Here is a 19,150-nt window from a genome sequence, read left to right as displayed (position 1 = left end):
ACTCTGTCTCATAAGCCGTCCTCAGAGGGCTGGAGAAAGAAAGGTGTTCAGGCAGCTTTTCCTCCAGTCTCATCCCTGTATTCAGCTCTGTTTGGCAGCTCCTCCATGAATCCATCTCCTGAGGCTGGTACTCTGAATCCATCTCCTTGGGATGGGTGTCTAATCTCTGTCTCTCTAGCATAATACATATAGTGGTGGAAATTACCAAAATTTGTACTACTTTTAAGTTGTAAGTAGGATGGATGGCACAAAATTGGGCAAGCTGGAAAGATATGACAGTATCCTGGTGAGAGAGAAGAAGTAAGATATAAGTCTTCTGCTCTCTATCATGGTAGTTGTATAGGGTTGCCCTTGCTGAACCTTTGCCAACAAAATATTATGTGTTAACATTTGAATCTCATTTTCCTTATTTAAGAGATGAGCTATAAGGAAAATTGAGTTTAGGTGATGAGCTATTAAAAATATTTTTAACCTGCTTGCAAGTTGCTTTTTTCTTTTTCTTTGCCTTTTTTATTTTTCCTTCCTTCCTTCCTTCCTTCCTTCCTTCCTTCCTTCCTTCCTTCCTTCCTTCCTTCCTTCCTTCCTTGGGTGGGGAAGTGGGAGGGAATATCTGTCTGTTATCCAATGCCCATCCCACTCTCAGAGTGACTCTGGGTGTGTATCTTGCAGCCAGAAATTAAGGAAATAGAACCAGACTTTGGCATTCACAAAAAATAAAGCAATCTCTACACATATTAGTTCCAAATAATTAATTAACCAAAATTGAAATAGTGGTAGAAGCTTTGAGCCTATGGTATGAAAGCTGGAAGAACTCAGTAATTTCTGACAAGATATTTTTCTAAATTTTACAGCTTGTGGCCCCACTTTTTTGCTTTAATATCAGGTTGTTATTGTTGTCCCCATCTTTATTTCAAGGGGACACCTTTATCTGTATCCTCCCTTTAACCGAAGTATGTGAGGCATACTGTATAGTAATTCCATTGTTTATTTTCTTATGCAAATAACAGAAAAATAAAGGGGTTAAAAATGGAATAATTCTAAAATTGTACTTCCTGGAGCATGAGAGATATGATTAGGGAAATCAGCTCCCCCTTCTTTGGAGAAAGATCAATCTTGAAAAATAAATATAATTACTTTTTTACATTGTGGGAAGCCACCCGCTCCCCGAAGAATGAAATATTTTGAGAAATATTTTTAAAAGGCAGGATAAAATATTTTCCCTAAAAGAGAAATAAAAAATCTTAAGGGAGACAGAAACTCAGAACTCCAGCACCCTGCCCTAAGCAAATACTGAGCTGGGACAGCTTTTAGAAAGCTTTTACTCCCTGCAGCAAAGTCTGAACAAAGGCACCAGTTTGGGCTTCTTTGGCAACGGACCAAAATCCGTGATCATTCATGGTTTCAATCCGTGCTCACCGCTGGATTGTCCTGATCCTTTGGATTTGGGGCTGAAGCCACTCTGTAGAGGTGGCAAAGAGGAGGGAGACCTCCAGCTGAGTCGAGGGGAGCCGCATCTCTCCTCCTCGGCTTGGCATTACTCCCTTTCCCGAAGGTGGTTGCAGCAGTGGTCAGAAATGGCCATCTCAAAGAGGAACCCAACCGGACAGGATTGAGCAGGAGAGAAGACAAAGGGAGAGAGCTTGACAGAGTGGGCTAAGCTCAGATAACATCTATGCAAGATACCCTGTAACTAAAACTATTAAGAGCATTATTCCTAAAAGAAGATTTTTGAAGCAGTGGAGAAGAGAGGGGAAAAGGAAAAAAGATTTTTTTTTCTTTCTCACATTGATAGCTGCAATCGGCTTTGAAAGTTAAAATTGAAGAGACTCAACTAAGAAATTTGTGTTGATTTACTTTGACACTAACAGCTAATCCTAAACTGAAATTAAAGTGTCAAGGGGAAAATAAAGATTTTTTTGGACATTCTAAAGCCCTCAAAAGGAGGAAAGTGGAGAGAAGAAGAAAGGGTGGACTTGGAAATAACAGAATTACTGGAAATAAAAAGAATTAACTGTGAAACTTTAAAAAAAAATTCAAAGGATATTCTGTAACTGAAACTTTGCTACAATATAAAAGAGTCCCCAGAAAGGAAAAGTGGAAGAAAGAAGCAAGAACTTTGGATAACTTGGTGATTTTTGGAATTTTGGGTGTTAGATTTTTAGTGGTTTGAATTAAAATCAATCGGTTGGTTGTTTAAAAGTGTTTAAAATGGCAGTACTCCTTGGGGAATTAAAAATGGAACTTAAAAAAAATGAAAGAAAAGTTGCAAGAGGGAAGAGGATCCTGTCGTATATCTCATACGAACAAAGGACGCGAGTCAGTGACTTGGTTCAGCTCATTTATTAGGGTAAAACACAAGTGGGGAAAGTGGGAAGAAGCGCGGCTTAAAGCACTTTCTGCCGAGTGCTGCGACCAATCGGGTTGTTTTGAATCGCCCGCGATCGGCTCAGCCAATCGCGGTCGATTCCAAACGACCAATCAGTGCCGCGCACTCAGCCAATCCGGTGGCCGTGAGCTTTAGCCAATCCGGGCTGCGGATTTCGAGTATGCAAAATGTCTGTACAGAACACCCCTCCCCTCTTGGTTTGGTCCTACGTGACGTAGTCCCGTAAGTAGGCGGGCTCCGTATTTTCCGACTGGACTTGCGCTGGTCAGTTGTCTCCTGGCTGTCGGCCGGTTCGGGTGGGACTCCTGTCGCTCTCCGCCTCGTTGATGGAACCGCCTGGAAGGGTGAGTCAGGCCTCTCGCCGCGCTCCCTCCTGGTCTCCCGGGTTGGTCGAGCTGCTGGCTTCGCCGCTCCCGCTTGGCTTTTCCGGGCTGGTTGAGCTGGCTTGGCTGCTCCCGCTCGGGCTTCTGGGGCCGGTTGAGCTGGCTCGGCTGCTCCTTCCAGGTGAGGCTTCGAGTGGGTCGCTCTCCGGTTCTTCAGGTGGTGAGTACTGCTGGTTTCTTTTTGGGTGGGTTTGTTCTTTTTGTTCTTTGGGGCCTTCCCTCTCCTCTTGGTTGGTGTTTTGCCGGTTCCTTTCAGTGTCTGGTGTTTGTGTGTCGGTTGTATTTCCCGCGGTGGTTCTTGATCTCAATTGGTCGATGTGGCGTTTCCACGGTCGTCCGTCGGTAGTTTGAAGGCGGTACGACTGTGGGCCTGTTGCTTGGGTGATCGTTGCCGGTATCCAGAGGGGGTCCCGGTAAGGTTTTTTGCGTAGACCCTGTCTCCTGGTGCGAATGTTCTGCGTTTGCTGGTGGAGTCAGGGGTCTTTCCGGGTTGTATGTGGGGTGCAAGCGGTCGAGCGGTGATCGCAATTTCCTCCCCATTAGTAGCTCCGCTGGGCTCTTGTTCGTCGTAGTGCTCGGGGTTATGTGCTGAATTAGTAGCATCCGGTTTATTTTGTCTTGTATGTCCCGGTTTCGATCTTTTGGATGGTCTTTTTGTGAATTGGACCATTTTCTCCGCCCTTCCGTTCGCCGCTGGGTGCGCCGGTGCCGTTAATGCGTGTCGGATCCCTCGTTCTGCCAAGAATTTCTCGAAGGGTAGTGCGGTGAACTGGGGGCCGTTGTCTGACACGATGACATCGGAAAGGCCGTGGGTTGCGAAGAGCTTGCTGAGTTCTCTGATGACGGCGTCTGTGGTAGTTGTCTTCATGTTGCTTACCTCCAGCCAGTTGGAGTAAGCGTCTCACGGTTACCAGGAAGGTGTGTCCTCTGGTTGGTCCCGCAATCTCGTGGATTCGGGGCCATGGCCCCGAGGGGTTTCCCATTCCAGGATCAGGGCAGCGGGGGTTGGTCTTGATTCCTGGCACTGTTTGCAGGAGGCCACCCAGGCTTCGATCTCCTTGTCCATCCCTGGCCACCAGGCGTGACTTCTGGCCAGGGCTTTTGTCCTAACGATGCCGGGTGCCCTTCGTGCAGCATGCTCAGGACTTCTTTTGCAATTTTTCTGGGACTATGACTCTGTCCCCCACAGTAGACAGCCTTTCTGCGTTGATAGCTCTGTTTGTCGGTTCGGTAAGCTTTGAACTCGTTGTCCACATCCTTCTCCGGCCACCCTTTTCCCACCCATCTTAGGACCTGCGCCAGACGTTTGTCTTTATTGGTTGCTAGGGCAATGTCTGACGCGGTCAGGGGTAGGTTGGGTAAGGTCTCGATGCTCAGGGTGGATGTGGTGGGTGCTGGGTCAGCGTCCAGGGTGGGCAATGGTGTGCGGCTGAGGGCATCCGCGTGCGGATTGACTTACCGGGCGGTGGATTAGCCGCGGTAATTGTAGGCGGCGAGAAATCGGACCACCTTGTCATCCTTGGGGAGAGTATGATTGGGGTGGCCCGGTCTCCCGCCAGTATTCCCAGCAGCGGTTTGTGGTCCGTGATTATGGAGAAGGTCCTGCCGTAAAGGTATTCGTGGAATTTCTTTACGGCTGCGACGATTGCTAGAGCCTCTTTGTCCAATTGGCTGTAGTTTCTTTCGGGTTTTGAAAGGGTCCTTGAGAAAAGGCAATGGGTGCTTCTTTCCGGTCGGCGAGGGTGTGGCTGAGGACGGCCCCTACGCCCGAAGGGTGATGCGTCGCACGTTACCGTGATGGGGAGTGTCTCGCTGTACTGGATGAGGACAGCGTCTGATGTGAGAAGGTCCTTGGTTTTGTTGAAAGCATCCTCTTCTCGTCTCCCCCACGTCCAGGTGGCTGCCTTGTCGAGCAGCCTATGCAACGGTTCCGCCACGGTCGCCTTTTGGGGCAGGAAAACATTGTAGAAATTAATCAACCCCAGGAATGCTTGTAACTCAGTTTTGTTTCTGGGTTTCGGGGCTTCTTTGATGGCTTTTATTTTGCCCTCGTTGGGGTGGATTCCATGCTGGTCTAGTAGGTACCCCAGGAATTCGACCCGTGCCGTGCGCAGTTGGCATTTCTCCCTCTTAACTTTTAGTCCTGCACTTTGGAATCTTTGCAGTACTTCCCTTAGGCGGCCCTCCAATTGTTTCTGGTCGGCATGCGCTACCAACACGTCGTCAAAATAGGGTACTACCCCTTTTATGCCCGGAGGAGCCTCTCCATTAGGCTTTGAAATACCCCCGGGGCTACACTGACTCCGAATTGGAGCCTCTTGCAGCGGAATGCCCCTCAGTGTGTGACTATAGTCTGCGCTTCTGCGGTTTCCTCGTCGACCGGCAGTTGCTGATAGGCTTGGGCCAGGTCGAGTTTGGCAAAACCCTGCCCCCCAGTGAGTGTAGAAGGTGTTGCACTACTGGGACGGGTAGGCGCTTTGTTGTAGCGCACGGTTCAGGGTGGCCTTATAGTCCCCGCAGATTCTCACCGACCCATCTGGCTTTATCGGGGTGACTATAGGGGTCTCCCATCGGGCATGGTCCGTTGGCTCGAGGACTCCCTGCTCGATGAGCTTATTTAGTTGCTCATCGATTTTGGGGCGGAGGGCAAAAGGCACTCGCCGGGTTTGAGGCGGATAGGGGCAATGGTGGGGTCAAGGCTGAACGATATTGGGGGCCCCCGGTACTTGCCTAGGTTTCCGTCGAAGACCTCTTGGAACTCGCGCACGAGCTGCTCCTCCCAGTCCGCCTCGGCGACGTGGTTGGTGCCGGTCACTTCTAGTCCCAACGGCGCGAACCATTGAAGTCCCAGGAGGCTGGGGCGGTCTCGTTCGACGATGGTTAGGGGTAGTATTTCGGTGTGCCCTTTAAATGTGACCTTGAAGTGCCCGGTCCCTACCACGGGGATGCGATTCCCCTGGTAGTCTTTGAGGATGAGCTTCTGGCTCTCCAGCTCGTGCCATTTCATGGAGGGTACTAGCCGCTTAATTTCCCGCCACGCGACCATGGATAGGTAAGATCCGGAGTCGACTTCCATTTTGCAGGGGCGGTCTTCGATGGCGACCTCCACGTGGACCTTCCGGCCATCCCAGTTGGAGGAATGGCCAACGATGACCGTCTGGTGCATTTCCTTGCGCTGTCGGTTTTCGTTGAAACGGCGGCTCCTCGCTTCCGGCTCCAACGGCTCTCGCTATCCCGGTCGCGGTTCCTTGGGGGGGTGTTGTCGCGTCTGGTATTGTCGCGCCTCCGTGGGCTGCCGTCTCGGTGGCGGGGGCTGTGGTTCCGTTTGAAACGGCAGACCTTGGCGATGTGGCCCCGCTTGTCGCAATGCCGGCATATGGCATCAAAGAACCGGCATTCCGACCGCGGGTGTTCGCCGCCGCAGCCGGCGCATTGGAACTTTGATTTTCGGTTCCGTTGTTCGCGCCGGTCGCGTCCCGTCTGCAGTCGGTGGATGTCCTCCTCGTCATCTTCTGAGTCGGAGGGGGATTCGAGATCGCCGTGATGTGTGGAGGTGGCTGCTCGATGGTCGAATCCGGACTGGTTCTCGGGGGTTGCGGTCGCTTCGGTCATGGCGGGTCGCTCTGCGGTGCCGGCTTGCCGCAATTGGGCCGCTGATTTCCGGGTCGCTTCTGCTGCGGTGGCTTCGGCAAGGGCGTCGGCGAGGGAGATATCGCCCTTTGCCATGATCTGGCTCTGCAGGACGGGGTCCCGGAGGCCGAGGACGACGCGGTCCCGCAGGGCTTCATCGAGATCGGTGAACCCTTGCACAGGCCCCGAGGTCTCTGAGGTCGGCCACAAAGTTGCTGACACTCTCCCCTTGCTTCTGATCGCGGCGGTAGAATTCGTGCCGGCGGATGAGGGTGGGCACGGCGGGTGCGTAGTGGCTCCTCAGCAGCGGTTCGAGATCAGCCCAGTCCATGGCCTTTACGTCAAGCGGCTTGGCGAGGGCTTTTGCCATTTTAAACACTGCGGGCCCGCAGTGTGTGAGGAAGACGGCCCTTTTCCTCTGCCCGTTCGCGTCCTTGAGGTTGCTACTCTCTAGGAACATGAGGAATCGGTCTATGTACGATTCCCAATCTTCCGTAGCTTGGTTGAAAGGAGCGGGTGGCACGTTGCCGCTGGCCATGCTGCCGGTTGCGGTTCCGTGGGCCACGTGCGGTGTGGGACTTGTTTTAAAATCCCATCCTCGTCGCCAGTGTCGTATATCTCATACGAACAAAGGACGCGAGTCAGTGACTTGGTTCAGCTCATTTATTAGGGTAAAACACAAGTGGGGAAAGTGGGGAAGAAGCGCGGCTTAAAAGCACTTTCTGCCGAGTGCTGCGAAGTCGGGTCGTTTTGAATCGCCCGCGATCGGCTCAGCCAATCGCGGTCGATTCCAAACGACCAATCAGTCCCGCGCACTCAGCCAATCCGGTGGCCGTGCGCTTTAGCCAATCCGGGCTGCCGGATTTCGAGTATGCAAATGTCTGTACAGAACAGATCCTTTGGTTTCACACTTCAATTTTTAGAAATGGAGATTTTGAACTATGAAAAACAACAAGAAATGATTGAAGAACAAGACGGGTTGGACAAAGAAGAAGCCATCTTTAATGACCAACAATGCAATGTGGCATACAGGGATACACAAAGGAGTTTAGAACCCCTCCCCTTATCCCGATGCGTATCCAGTGGAAAAAAAAGCCAGTACGTTAATTCCTCCCCACCCCTCTTGTAAGGAACGATCTTTTCACTTTCCCAGGGCATACCTAATTTCCCCCCCATCCCCTTTTTAGAACAAACTATTCAAGAGATTCCCAAAGTACAATCTCACTGTGGAATTTTTATGACCTCATCTCCTGGTTGTGCCTCTCAGAGGTGATAGTTCTGGCCATCTGGCTTTTCTCCCTCCATCGTATCATGTGTGGGTTATACAAATTCGATACAAGATTAAATACATTCAGGTCACATCAAGAAAGGACTTCTTTATCAGCCTCCCCACCCCTCTTCTTCTTCCACTGAAGAAATGACAGATACACGGATCTGACAATTGTTAAAGGAAAGTACCAAGCAGAATTCAGTTGATAAGAGTTATATGATATAAAATAGATATTAGAAAGTGAATGCTATAATTGTATAATGTATAAATTAACTGTTTAATGAGATTTGAAAGGATAATAATTTTAAAATATAAAGGTGACACACTTTATTTCAGCGGTTGCCAACCGGTGGGCTGTGAGGAAATTTTGGTGGGCTGCAGAGAAATCTCACCCCCAGAGCACCCCCACAAAGCAATTAATCCAGGCTTCACAGAAACACAAGGCTGCGCTGCCCACATGGCCCACGGGAACCTCTCCGCCCATTCATTCCTTACCCAGTAAACTTGCCTGCTACATTGCTATTTTTCCTTTTTCCGACCAACATCTGTTCTGCTGTGCTGGGAGATTTAGATTAGCTAGGAAGCAGGAAATGGTTGGATTTCTTGCTTTCTAGCTAGTCTTTAGATCTTCGGCTCAGCACAGCCGAACATGCCTTAGGACTGAAGGTTTGCTTGCAAGCAAATTCAGTGCAGATTCACGGCAAACAAATTTTGTGAGCAACTCAATCTGCCTGCTTTGCCTGATTTTGGGTAAAAGTTGCTCTTTTTTATAAAAATCAATATTTACATGCATGGTGTGTTGTGAGTTATTTTTGTGAGTTTGCTTGCTAGAAAATTTTATGAGTTTGCTTGCAAGCAAATTTTATGTTACAGACTGAGCTAGCCAATGGCAGATAGATAGATCTCTGAATGAATCTGTGATTATGTGAGCAACTCAATCTGCCTGCCTGCTTTGCCTGATTTTGGGTAAAAGTTGCTCTTTTTTTATAAAAAAAATCAATATTTATATAAATATTTATAATATTTACATACAAGCCGTGCCCAGCCAGTCACATGATCATGAAGCCACACCCACAAATTAGGCCATGCCAACAGAACTGTTTAGTGGTCCCTGGGATCTAAAATTATGAGTTTGGTGGTCCCTGAGGTCCAAAAGGCTGGCGACCCTTGCTCTATTTGGTTATTATAGTGGAAACCTTGCTTTTTAATGCCTGGAAGGGGAGGGAATTTTCTTCTTTCTCTTCCCTTTTGGGATGATGATGGAAAAGAATCTATGAAACTGTAAGTAGGACAGACAAGAGTACAAGTATAATGACTAGAAAGACATAGAAATTTAGAAAAAGATATGTAATTGAATTAGAAAGGAATGAGTTAATTATAAAATAAGGCTGAGGAAAGTAAGGGAAGAGAAGAATTATTGAAAAATTGATAAAATAGTGATAAGATATGAAATTGAATACAAAGATGAATATGCAACTGAGATTATGTCTGTATGGAGATGTGATAACCTGGAATCATGCTGTTCTCAAAAAAAGATGTTTTATGTTTTGTGAAAATCCAATAAAACTTTTACTAAAAAAAACAAAGGCAGATTAGCCTTCACCCAAGAGCCAACACAGGGCAAAGCGGAGGGAAGTTGTAGAGCTCCCACAGTTGTAGGATGCGCATACTGAGAAGAACTTGAATTTTGACCACATGATCGCATTACAACAATCAGAATTTAGACCAGGGATTGTAAATCCATTCAGAACTGTTATAATTTTGAATTGCTATTGAACAACAGTTGTTAAGTTGAGAACCACCTGTAGCCTGGGAAGCTTGTTTTCATTTTGATTTGTAAAAGTTAATTTGTAAAACCATTAATTCTTTTCTGCTAAAAAATATTGCTGTGATTCCCCCTGTCCCGGTCGTGCCAGAGCCACCTTCCAGGTTAGCTGGTGACGTCATTGTTGCCCAGAGGGACGCATATGGGAGCTTTCAGTTCCTGTCAAGGAGCTGTAGTGAATTATGGGAACTCATCCTGCAAGACAGCAGTACTTGAGTCTCAAATGCAAGTTTGTAAAACTACAACCCAATGTTCTTACCATGTGAACCACTATGATAGTACTATATTATTTTACATGTAATTACCTTTCTATCATCTGGTAGTTAAATGTAACACGACACAGATACTTTTTTAAAATTAATCATATTAATGAACTATATATTTCTTGGCCTACTGTAATAAGTTATTATTTTTTAAAGTTTAAATAATTCAAAAGTTACTTACCTTAAAAACTCATGCAGCCAGATAAAAATGCATGTATAGATAAGGCTTTCCCCCCGAGCTTAAGGTGCTTTGTTTGAATTTGTGAGTTAACAGAAAAACAAGCAGAAATGCTGGTGTTCCTATTGCCAGCCCATTATTTTTGCTTGCAGCTAGAGAACATTATTATCATTTCCTTTGCAGTGATGGTTGCTCTCCTCCAACTTTATCAACATCACCAGTCAGTTGGGAAACCACCTGCCAATTAAAGCATGACTCATTTGTATAGATTTAGTGCTTTACTGGAAGAATGCTAACCTTCTGTTCAAAGTAGTACAAAACTACTGTGCAAGCTACAGAATTAATCTTCCTAGATACCCTGTCAATCTTTTTCTATTCCTGAATATTGCTTCCTTGTTAAATCAACTGAATTTTATTCAGAATTAACTGTTGTTAAAAGAACATTTGTAACAGTAAAATTACTGTTAGAAATGTTCTTTTAACAACAGTTAATTCTGAATTTCAGGTAGTGGCAAAAGAAAAATAAGACAAAACTGACTGCCACCATGAAAAAATTGCCTCCATGGTGGTTATGTGGCACATCCCATTTATGTACAGTAGCCTATACATAGAGAGGTACTTAACTTACATTAGCTGCACATTGCAATATATGTTGAAAGAATGAATTTGAAAGAATGCTTTGTACAGACTTATTGTATGCACATACAACCTTCTTTTGAAATGTGGTAAATCAAATGAAAATTTATTTGCAACATATAGCAATTAGTTCTAGGAAATGCTTATTCAGAAGTGTCCTTCAAGTATAGTACTAAGAACATTTTATATGTAATGGGGGGAAAAATCAGGTAAATTATCTACATTCATATGCAACACAATATTGGATATGGTGATTGTACATCTCAAAACAGATAAGTCAATTTTGAGCAAATCTCAATATTTTCTGTTTCAACATTTTCTCAGTTTCAATAAAGCCACTCATTTCCTGAGCACCTGCAAATTCTAATCCTTCGGACTTCAAATTTTTCTTCTGAAAATTCTACTAGAACCATAAATTCTTGGATTAACTTTTATAATAGTATAGTAAAATTAATAGTAATTTTATTGTAATAGTTGTTTGCATTGACTACATAATTGTTTTGTTTATAATTGAGAGTTGATTATCCAAGAACATCAAATAAATAAAAACAATGCAATGATATGCTTGTTAACTGATTTTAACTTGTACTCTTTTTTGTATACTTGTAACTCCCTTTATTATTTAGCATCAACTGTGCCTTTAGTAGATAACATGACCATATTAATAAAGTATTAAAATTCTCCTCTTAAGGAGTTTATAATGTCTTCCATTGTAGGAAAAATATCTTATTCTTCTGAACACAAGAATTACATTCATACAATACACGTAACTATAGTGCAGATAATTCTCTTTTAATCTTTCTTTATTGTGGTCCAGAACAGGGGTCCTCAACCTTTCAGACCTCAGGGACCACTAAATTCATAGTTTTAAATCCCGCAGATCACTAATATGAATCCAGTGCGTCATTCATTGAAATACCTGGACTCCCAGTGATGGGATGGGGTCCTTCAGGCACTTTGCTTGGCTGCCTATTTCTGCAACCTTAAACATTCAGTCATTTGGACCTGTTTTCCACAAAAAACAAAAAAGACAGGATCTCTCATCTCTTTCTCTCAAGATCTCTCTGTCTCTCATCTCTCTCTTTCTCTCTCATCTTTCTCATCTCTTATTCTTTCTAATCTCTTTCTTATCTTTCTCTCATCTCTCACATCTCTTTCTCTCTGTTACTGTCTCATCTTTCTCTCTCATCTCTCTCTCTCTCTCTCCCTCTCTCATATCTTTCTCTCTCTCTCTCATTTCTCTTTCTCTGTTTCTCTCTCTCTCATCTCTCTCTCTGTCTCTCTCATCTCTCTCAGCGGGGCCAGCCAGTGCTTTGGGGCAGAGAGAAAGTTCCATGTCTCCCAGTCATGCAGCACTAACAAGGACTGGAAGAAATGCTCATGAGATCAGCAAGAGATGAAGCTTTGCTCCTGTTTTGCAATATGGAGCAAATCTCCACCCCCCACCCTTCCCTTCTCAGGCCTGGTGAGGAGTGAATGGGAGGGAAGGGTGGGGGATGGGGCCAGCCAATGGTGGGTTTAGCCAACAGGAAGCCAAACCTGGGGGAAGAGCCACAGGTTGCCAATACCTGTTGCTTCGGCCTGCCTGCGTCGCCATCCCCACCCCTTCTTGTACAACAGCACTCATTCCAGCCAACAAGTGCTATGCTACTTCTTACATCTTTCACCTCTTGCAAAGTTGCAAGTTGCACGCTCTACGGTGGCGATTTCCAGCCTTACCACAAGCTGCCTGGCCAGTCCCATAATCCAGAGCTCTAGTCACAGGACTGGCACATTGGTCATTCTGGAGCAGCTCTTCCACCTGGGTGTGCCGCGGACCACCAAAATTTTCTCGCGGACCACTGGTTGGGGACCTCTGGTCCGGAAGACTCAACTGTAGTCTTCCAGATTACATCTGAGTGCAGAATTTCTATTTTAGGTTGTTTGCAGTTGTTAATATGTGATCATTTGACTGTGTGTGTGCATGCATATGCGCACATGCACAAAGCACTGAAACCCTGTGGACATGTCAAAAGTAACCATTGGAGAATTGGTTGTAACTTTGAATAGTTATTAAGTGACCGGTCAGTAAGTGATGATTACTTATAAACTGTGTTAATCTATGATTATGTGCCATCAAATCTGTCATAACCATATAAATAGACCTTCTGTATAATCTGTCCTAGCTTGATTCTTTTAAGTTTTCCAACAATGCATCAATCATTCCTATAATTAAGCCCATCCAGCTTACTATTATCTTTTTTTTCCTTCCAATTTACTGAGCATCATGGATTTCTCAAGAGTTAAGTAATTGCATATGTCCAAAATGGGACAGATTTGAGCCTGCTTATTCATTTCTTGAAAAAGGACTGTGAATTGATTTGTTCCATGATTCATTTTTTAATTTCTGGGTTTATCCTTGGCATTCTCAGCAGTCTTTCCCAGTATTATACTTCAAAAGTGTGAATACACTTTCTCTTGTATTTTTCGAAGTCCAGCTTTCATTTCCATGTAACAGATTTGCTTGCACAAATCTGATCTTTGTATGTATTGACACATCACAGCTTCTAAATGTATTATCTAAGATGTGTTGCTATTTTGCTAAGTATGGGTCTGCAGAATATTTCTTGATTGCCAGTGCCTTTAATGTAGACAGTCAGTCCTAAAAGACAGAAGTTATAAACCGATATCTTAATTTATTAATACATACATAGGTAGAGTTTGGGTGCCAAACCTATGGCCATTAATTTGGTTTTCCCTATATTTCATCTCAGAGCCATTTTTCATTCTTTATTGGTCAAGTGTGATTGGACACACAAGGAATTTGTCTTGGTGCAGTTGCTCTCAGTGTACATAAAAGAAAAGATACATTCATCAAGAGTCAAGATCACAAGGTACAACACTTAATAATAGTCATAGGGTACAATAAGCAATCAAATCATACTAGGAAACAGTCAATATAAATCATAAGGATACAAGAGACAAAGTTACAATCATACAGTCACAAGTGGGAGGGGATGGGTGATAAGGAGTGATGAGAAGATTAATAGTAATAGTAGTGCAGACTTTGTAAATAGTTGGACAGTGTTGAGGGAATCATTTGTTTAGTAGAGTGATGGCGTTGAGGAAAACACTGTCCTTGTGTCTAGTTGTTCTGGTGTATAGTGCTCTATAGTGTCATTTTGAGAGTAGGAGTTAAAACAGTTTATGTCCAGGATGTGAGGGATCTATAAATATTTTCACAACCCTCTTTTTGACTCGTGCAGTATACAGGTCCTCAATGGAAGGCAGGTTGGTAGTAATTGTTTTTTCTGCAGTCCAAATTACTCTCTGAAGTCTGTGTTTGTCTTGTTGGGTTGCAGAACCAAACCAGACAGTTATAGAGGTGCAGATGATAGACTCAATAATTCCTCTGTAGAACTGTATCAGCAGCTCCTTCGGCAGTTTGAGCTTTTTGAGTTGGCACTGAAGGAACATTCTTTGTTATGCTTTTTTGATGTCGTTTTTGATGTTGGGTGTCCATTTTAGGTCTTGTGATATGATAGAACCTAGAAATTTGACTTTAATGGTTAATTTGATGTATCATGGTTCACTGAAAATTCATGTCCTGTAAAAAAAGCTAGTAAAGTCTTCTGAATACAGGCAGTGACTTACAACAGTTACAACAGTTCATTTAGTGACTGTTCAAAGTTACAACAGCACTGAAAAAAGTGACATAACCATTTTTCACACTTAAGACTGCTGCAACATCCTAGTCATGTGATCAAAATTTTGATGCATCTGACTCATGATGGTTGCAGTATCCTGGGGGTCATGTGATCACCTTTTGCAATCTTCTGAAAAGCAAAGTCAATGGGTCAGATTGTGTTCGTAATTTAACAGTAGTGATTCACTTAACTGTGGCACAAACAGTTGCCAAATGGGGCAAAATTCACTTAACAAATGTTTCATCTATTAACAAAAAAATTGGATTCAATTATGGTCGTAAGTCGAGTGTTACCTGTACTTGATAAAATATATTAGTGCCAATCAGCCCAAATTACTTACTCCAAAGTACAATTCTCTCCAAGGCATGGGAGGCTGAGAGTTTAATGAATGCACAAGGCAAGTTTTATCTATTTTTATGAAAAAATGTGGCTCACACTATACATGCTATACATTATAGCAGTTGTAGCCTAAGTTTCTATGGCACAGGAAATTCTAAGTTCAAGATAATTTCCGTTTTTTGGTCTATATAACATGATTTGCAGTTGAATTTAAAAACAAAAGCACCACCTCCTACTAATATTTCTTGATATAATATATATATTAAATATCCACGGATGCAATATAATTCTGTTCGAAATTAGTGAAATATGTTGGGCAATTCGCTCGACAACGCTTTGCCTACATCCGTTTCGTTACTGGAGCAAACAGCAACTCTCCGAGTGGGCGGTGACTGCAACAGGAGACGGCGGGAGCTGGGCACTGAGCCCGATCACGAAGCGCGCTCACTGACACTTGCGCGCGTGTAAAAAAAAAAGCGTACCAGTTAGAGACCGTTAACGGTAGCCTGACTTAAAGAGCTGATTTGGGCGAATGCTCCGCTAGGACACTTGTTCCTTCTGTTTAGACGGGGATTGAATTCTTTTTCCGATCGCACCCCTATAAGGAAGACTTTTCACGCTTCAGTCACCTCTTTCCGCAGAGTATACGGTAACAGAGCTTGGTGGTAAAGAGGAGAGGGGGTGGTATTAAGTTTTTGAAAAGAAAAGGAGAAAGCTCCCCATCTCTTCTTAGTCAACCAGTGCGAGAACAAAGAACTTCCCTCTCCTTTCCCGCCCCGCACGTGGGGAGGAGGAGGGGGGATAGAAGCGAATTCCCCACCCCTCTATTGCCGCTGACACGGCCTCCTTCTACCTCCGATTGGTAGCTGCCTGGCCCCGCTGGGCGGGGAGGGGTGAGAGATCCAATCCAGACGACGGCAGGTTTTCTCCAATGAGAGCGGTGGCCATTGGGCCGCCGCGGGGTTTGGCGCTCTGTTGTCCGAAGCTGGGGACAAGAAGACGGGGAAGATCAGTGAAGTGAACCCGACGATCGGACAGAAAGTGAAAGGCAGCGCGGTGGGCGGGAAGCCACCGGCGGCAGTAGGTGCTACTACCAGGGAGTGGGCTAGCGAGTAAATGGGCGACGGGCAGAGGACGGGAAAGACACACCCGCTCAGGGGCTCTTTGTCGTGCTTAGGGGCGGGGGATGGGACTCAGGCAAGTTAAGGTGGGGGTTGTCTATAGGAGAGAGGGGCGGGGCTTGCTACGAAGGGCAGCCTGGGAGAGGTGTCTCTGAAAGCCCCTCCTCTAGTTAAATACAGTAGGGCTTGAATTAGAAGGGGTACTAGTAGGGTAAGCGAGGCTTACAGCAAGTGCGGAGAAATGAGGCTAAATGGGGGGTGGCGACTGAGGGCGTATGGGAGATTAGATTCGGGATGGAAGTGAATCTATGAAAAAGGAAAGGCATTTTCGAGGAAGCAGAGATTGTTTGGGAACTGAGAAATTTTAATTTTACTTCTTCGTTCAGCACCTTGCACACAACTAAACATTTCTAAATGCTGGGTGTCTTGAATAGTATGTGGTTATTTAGACAATGGGCATCATATGACAAGTTATTTTAAGAGAAATTAGCTTTCAAGAGGTGCAAACTCTTGGGATGTGATGAGAACAAGTGCTGAATGAAAATTATCCTTTGTTCACACTGGTGCTTTCTGAGCCACCTAAGTATTTCCAGATCTGTAGACAAAATAATGTGACTGAACAGGTAGATGGATGAAGAGTCAGAAGCTCATCTGCAGAAGGAAGGAGCAGAGCTGATTATTTTTTTAGAGATAAGAATGTATTCCTGTCCTTCTCTACTCAAATCCAACAGAACTCTTTCACAGCATTCAATTTTGGGCTGCAGTAATTGTTTGAAAGGAAGATCTCTTTGTAAATTACTGGGAATTTAAATACTTTAATTGAAACATAATTTTCACTTAATGATAACAAAGGAAAATTATTTCCAAAGGGAGTAGAGAAAGAAGAGATTTAAGTATGCTGAATCTTATGTTATTCTATCTAAGCTGGATATGGAATGGAAGATGAATTCCCAGTAAAGAAGTTTCAGTATTGTAATTCCCAAAATGTAAAAAATACCAGCTGTGATTCTGTATATACCTATTTGGAAATAAATGTGTTTGAGTGGAAGAGATTGACTTCTGAATAGGGATGAGTAAGCCTACCCTGGAGCAATATTGATTAAAAACAATAAAATGCTGACCTTTCTTCAGTTCATTTCTGATTTAAATATAAGTATTCAAACTGCTATTATTAAAACACTCAGATTTTGTAAGCAGATTATAATATGGCAAACAGTGATTATTCTAAACAATTTAAACCCATAATGGATTTTTGCTAAAAATATCAATGGAAGTATTTTTTATTTCAGATAATCCCTGGACATGTCTCAATATGTACTGTTTTGGAAGTAACATCCTATACTGTACTATAACAAAACCTCACTTAAGAAGTGCCACTTAAAGTTTTGTAAATATTTGCATATTTATAAAATTGTTTATTTTGAATTGAACTGTTCATTTAATTAGCAGATTATTTTAAATTGATCTAAAAACTCCCAGTTGATTTATATGATCACTAGCAGCTCTGCTCACTATATGAAATTGATACTGCTGTATAGCTCACTATAGCATATAACCTACAAAGGTTTACTTTAAGAAATAAAATTATTTTTTGTAGTATTTTTGTGGCTGTAACAGGATTGAAATTTGAAATCATTAATGATTATGAATAAAATGAACAAGAACTTTAAAAGTTATATTTACCCAACTAAAAGCAATATTGTGTAGATAAATGCCTTCTGCAATAATTATATTGAAAAAAGTCTTGTCTACAGTGATGTTAAAAAGAAAATACACCCTCTCTGAGTTCTGTGGTTTTATGTAGAACATAGTAAAAATCATCTGGTCCTTAGCAGGTCTTAAAGGTAGGTAAATACAGCCTCAGATGAATAGCAACACATGACATTACACCATGTGATCATTTTTTTACAAAAAGAAAGCCAAAATGGAAAGCCATCTGCAAAAAAAACTTAAGTACACCCTTCCTACTTTCATAAGTATGAAGAGGCTATATAATAGCCAGGTGTTGCTAATCAAGTGCCCTTTATCAATTGATCCTCAAGTATAACTATATCTATAAAAGTCAAAGTTTTGGAAGTTTGCTGGTTTTTGGCTTTGGAGTTAACAATGCCAAAAAGTACAGACATGAGCAATTATCTGAGATCAGCAATTGTTGCTGCCCATCAATATGAAAGGGGTTTTAAGGACATTTCCAAACAATTTATAGTCCAACATTCTACAATGAGGAAGATGTGGAAAACATTCAAGACAGTTGTCAATCTTCCTCATGAGTGGATGTCCAAAATTCACCATAAGATCAGACTGTAAGACTTGGAGGAATTGCAAAAAAATTTGAGAGTTACATCTCAGACTACAAGCCTCAGTTTGTTAAATGTTATGTTTCATGACAGTACAATTAAAGACTGAACAAATATGCTTTATTTGGCAGGGTTGCCAGGAGAAAGCCTTTTCTCTCTAAAAGAACATGGCAATATGGCTTAGATTTGCAAAGTTGATGTGAACAAATCATAAGACTTCTGGAATTCTGTCATTTGGACAGAGAAGCGGTGAAGTTATTTGGCCATAATGAACAGTGCCATATTTTAACAAAAACCAAACATAGCTATCAACACAAACATACCAAGTGTCAAGCATAGTGGTGGAGGAGTGATGATTTGGGCTTGTTTTGCAGCCAGAACACCTGGACACCTTGTCATTGAATGGACCATGAACTCCTCTGTATATTAAAATATTCTAAAGTCAAATGTGACCTGTCAGCTTGACTGACACTGGGTCTTGCAATAGAACAATGATCCCAAGCACACGAGCAAATCTATAACAGAATGATTGAAAAGAAAAGAATCAAGTGTTACAATGGCCCAGTCAAAGTCCAGACCTCAACCTGATTGAAATGCTCAAGAGAGCTGTGCCTAAATAAATAACCACAAATCTTAATGAACTGAAGTAATATTTTAAAGAAGAGCAGGTCAAAATTCTTCCACAACAATGTGAAAGGCTAAGAAAGTAATGCAGAAAATGATTACTTCAAGTTATTGCTGCTAAGGTGTTTATACAAGCTATTGAATCATAAAATGTACTTAGTTTTACACAACTGGCTTTTTCATTTTGGCTTTCTTTTTGTAAAATAAATGATGACATGGTGCAAAATGTCATGCATTGTTGTTCAACTTAGGTTGCATTTACCTACTTTTAAGAACAGCTAAGGAACAGATGATTTTTATTATGTCCTAATACATAAAACCATAGAACTCAAAAGTGGGTGTGCTTTCTTTTTCAGACAATTGTTTATTGCCTTGTATTTGTTACAGTGAGGAAATTAATGACAGATTTTCTGGCCTATGTGTATTTCATATACAACTTATTTGAAAATGTAAATAGAACTTTATAATAAAATATCAGCTCTTTATTGTAGTATCCCTTCACATTAGCATCA

General features: G+C 43.1%; 1 protein-coding gene across 7 annotated transcripts in view; it reads left to right on the top strand.

Annotated features, from left to right (window-relative positions):
• Nucleotides 1-15,526: 15,526 nt before the first annotated feature.
• Nucleotides 15,527-19,150, top strand: part of EZH2 (enhancer of zeste 2 polycomb repressive complex 2 subunit) — a 97,373-nt gene continuing 93,749 nt past the window's right edge. For 4 of the 7 annotated variants that reach the window (XM_087916868.1, XM_026702307.2, XM_026702305.2 and 1 more), the window contains exon 1: nt 15,527-15,676. The gene's annotated coding sequence lies outside the window, so the exon portion shown is untranslated. Of the gene's footprint in view, nt 15,681-19,150 lie in introns of all 7 variants that reach the window. The other 3 variants (XM_087916869.1, XM_026702308.2, XM_026702306.2) reach the window with 1 other exon arrangement.

This window comes from Pseudonaja textilis, chromosome Z (assembly GCF_049901715.1).
Source record: "Pseudonaja textilis isolate UNSWEBS1 chromosome Z, rPseTex1.2, whole genome shotgun sequence".
In the NCBI taxonomy this organism is placed as follows: Eukaryota; Metazoa; Chordata; class Lepidosauria; order Squamata; family Elapidae; genus Pseudonaja; species Pseudonaja textilis.
The sequence above is the reverse complement of the archived record's forward strand: the minus strand, read 5'-3'. Positions and strand labels throughout refer to the sequence as shown.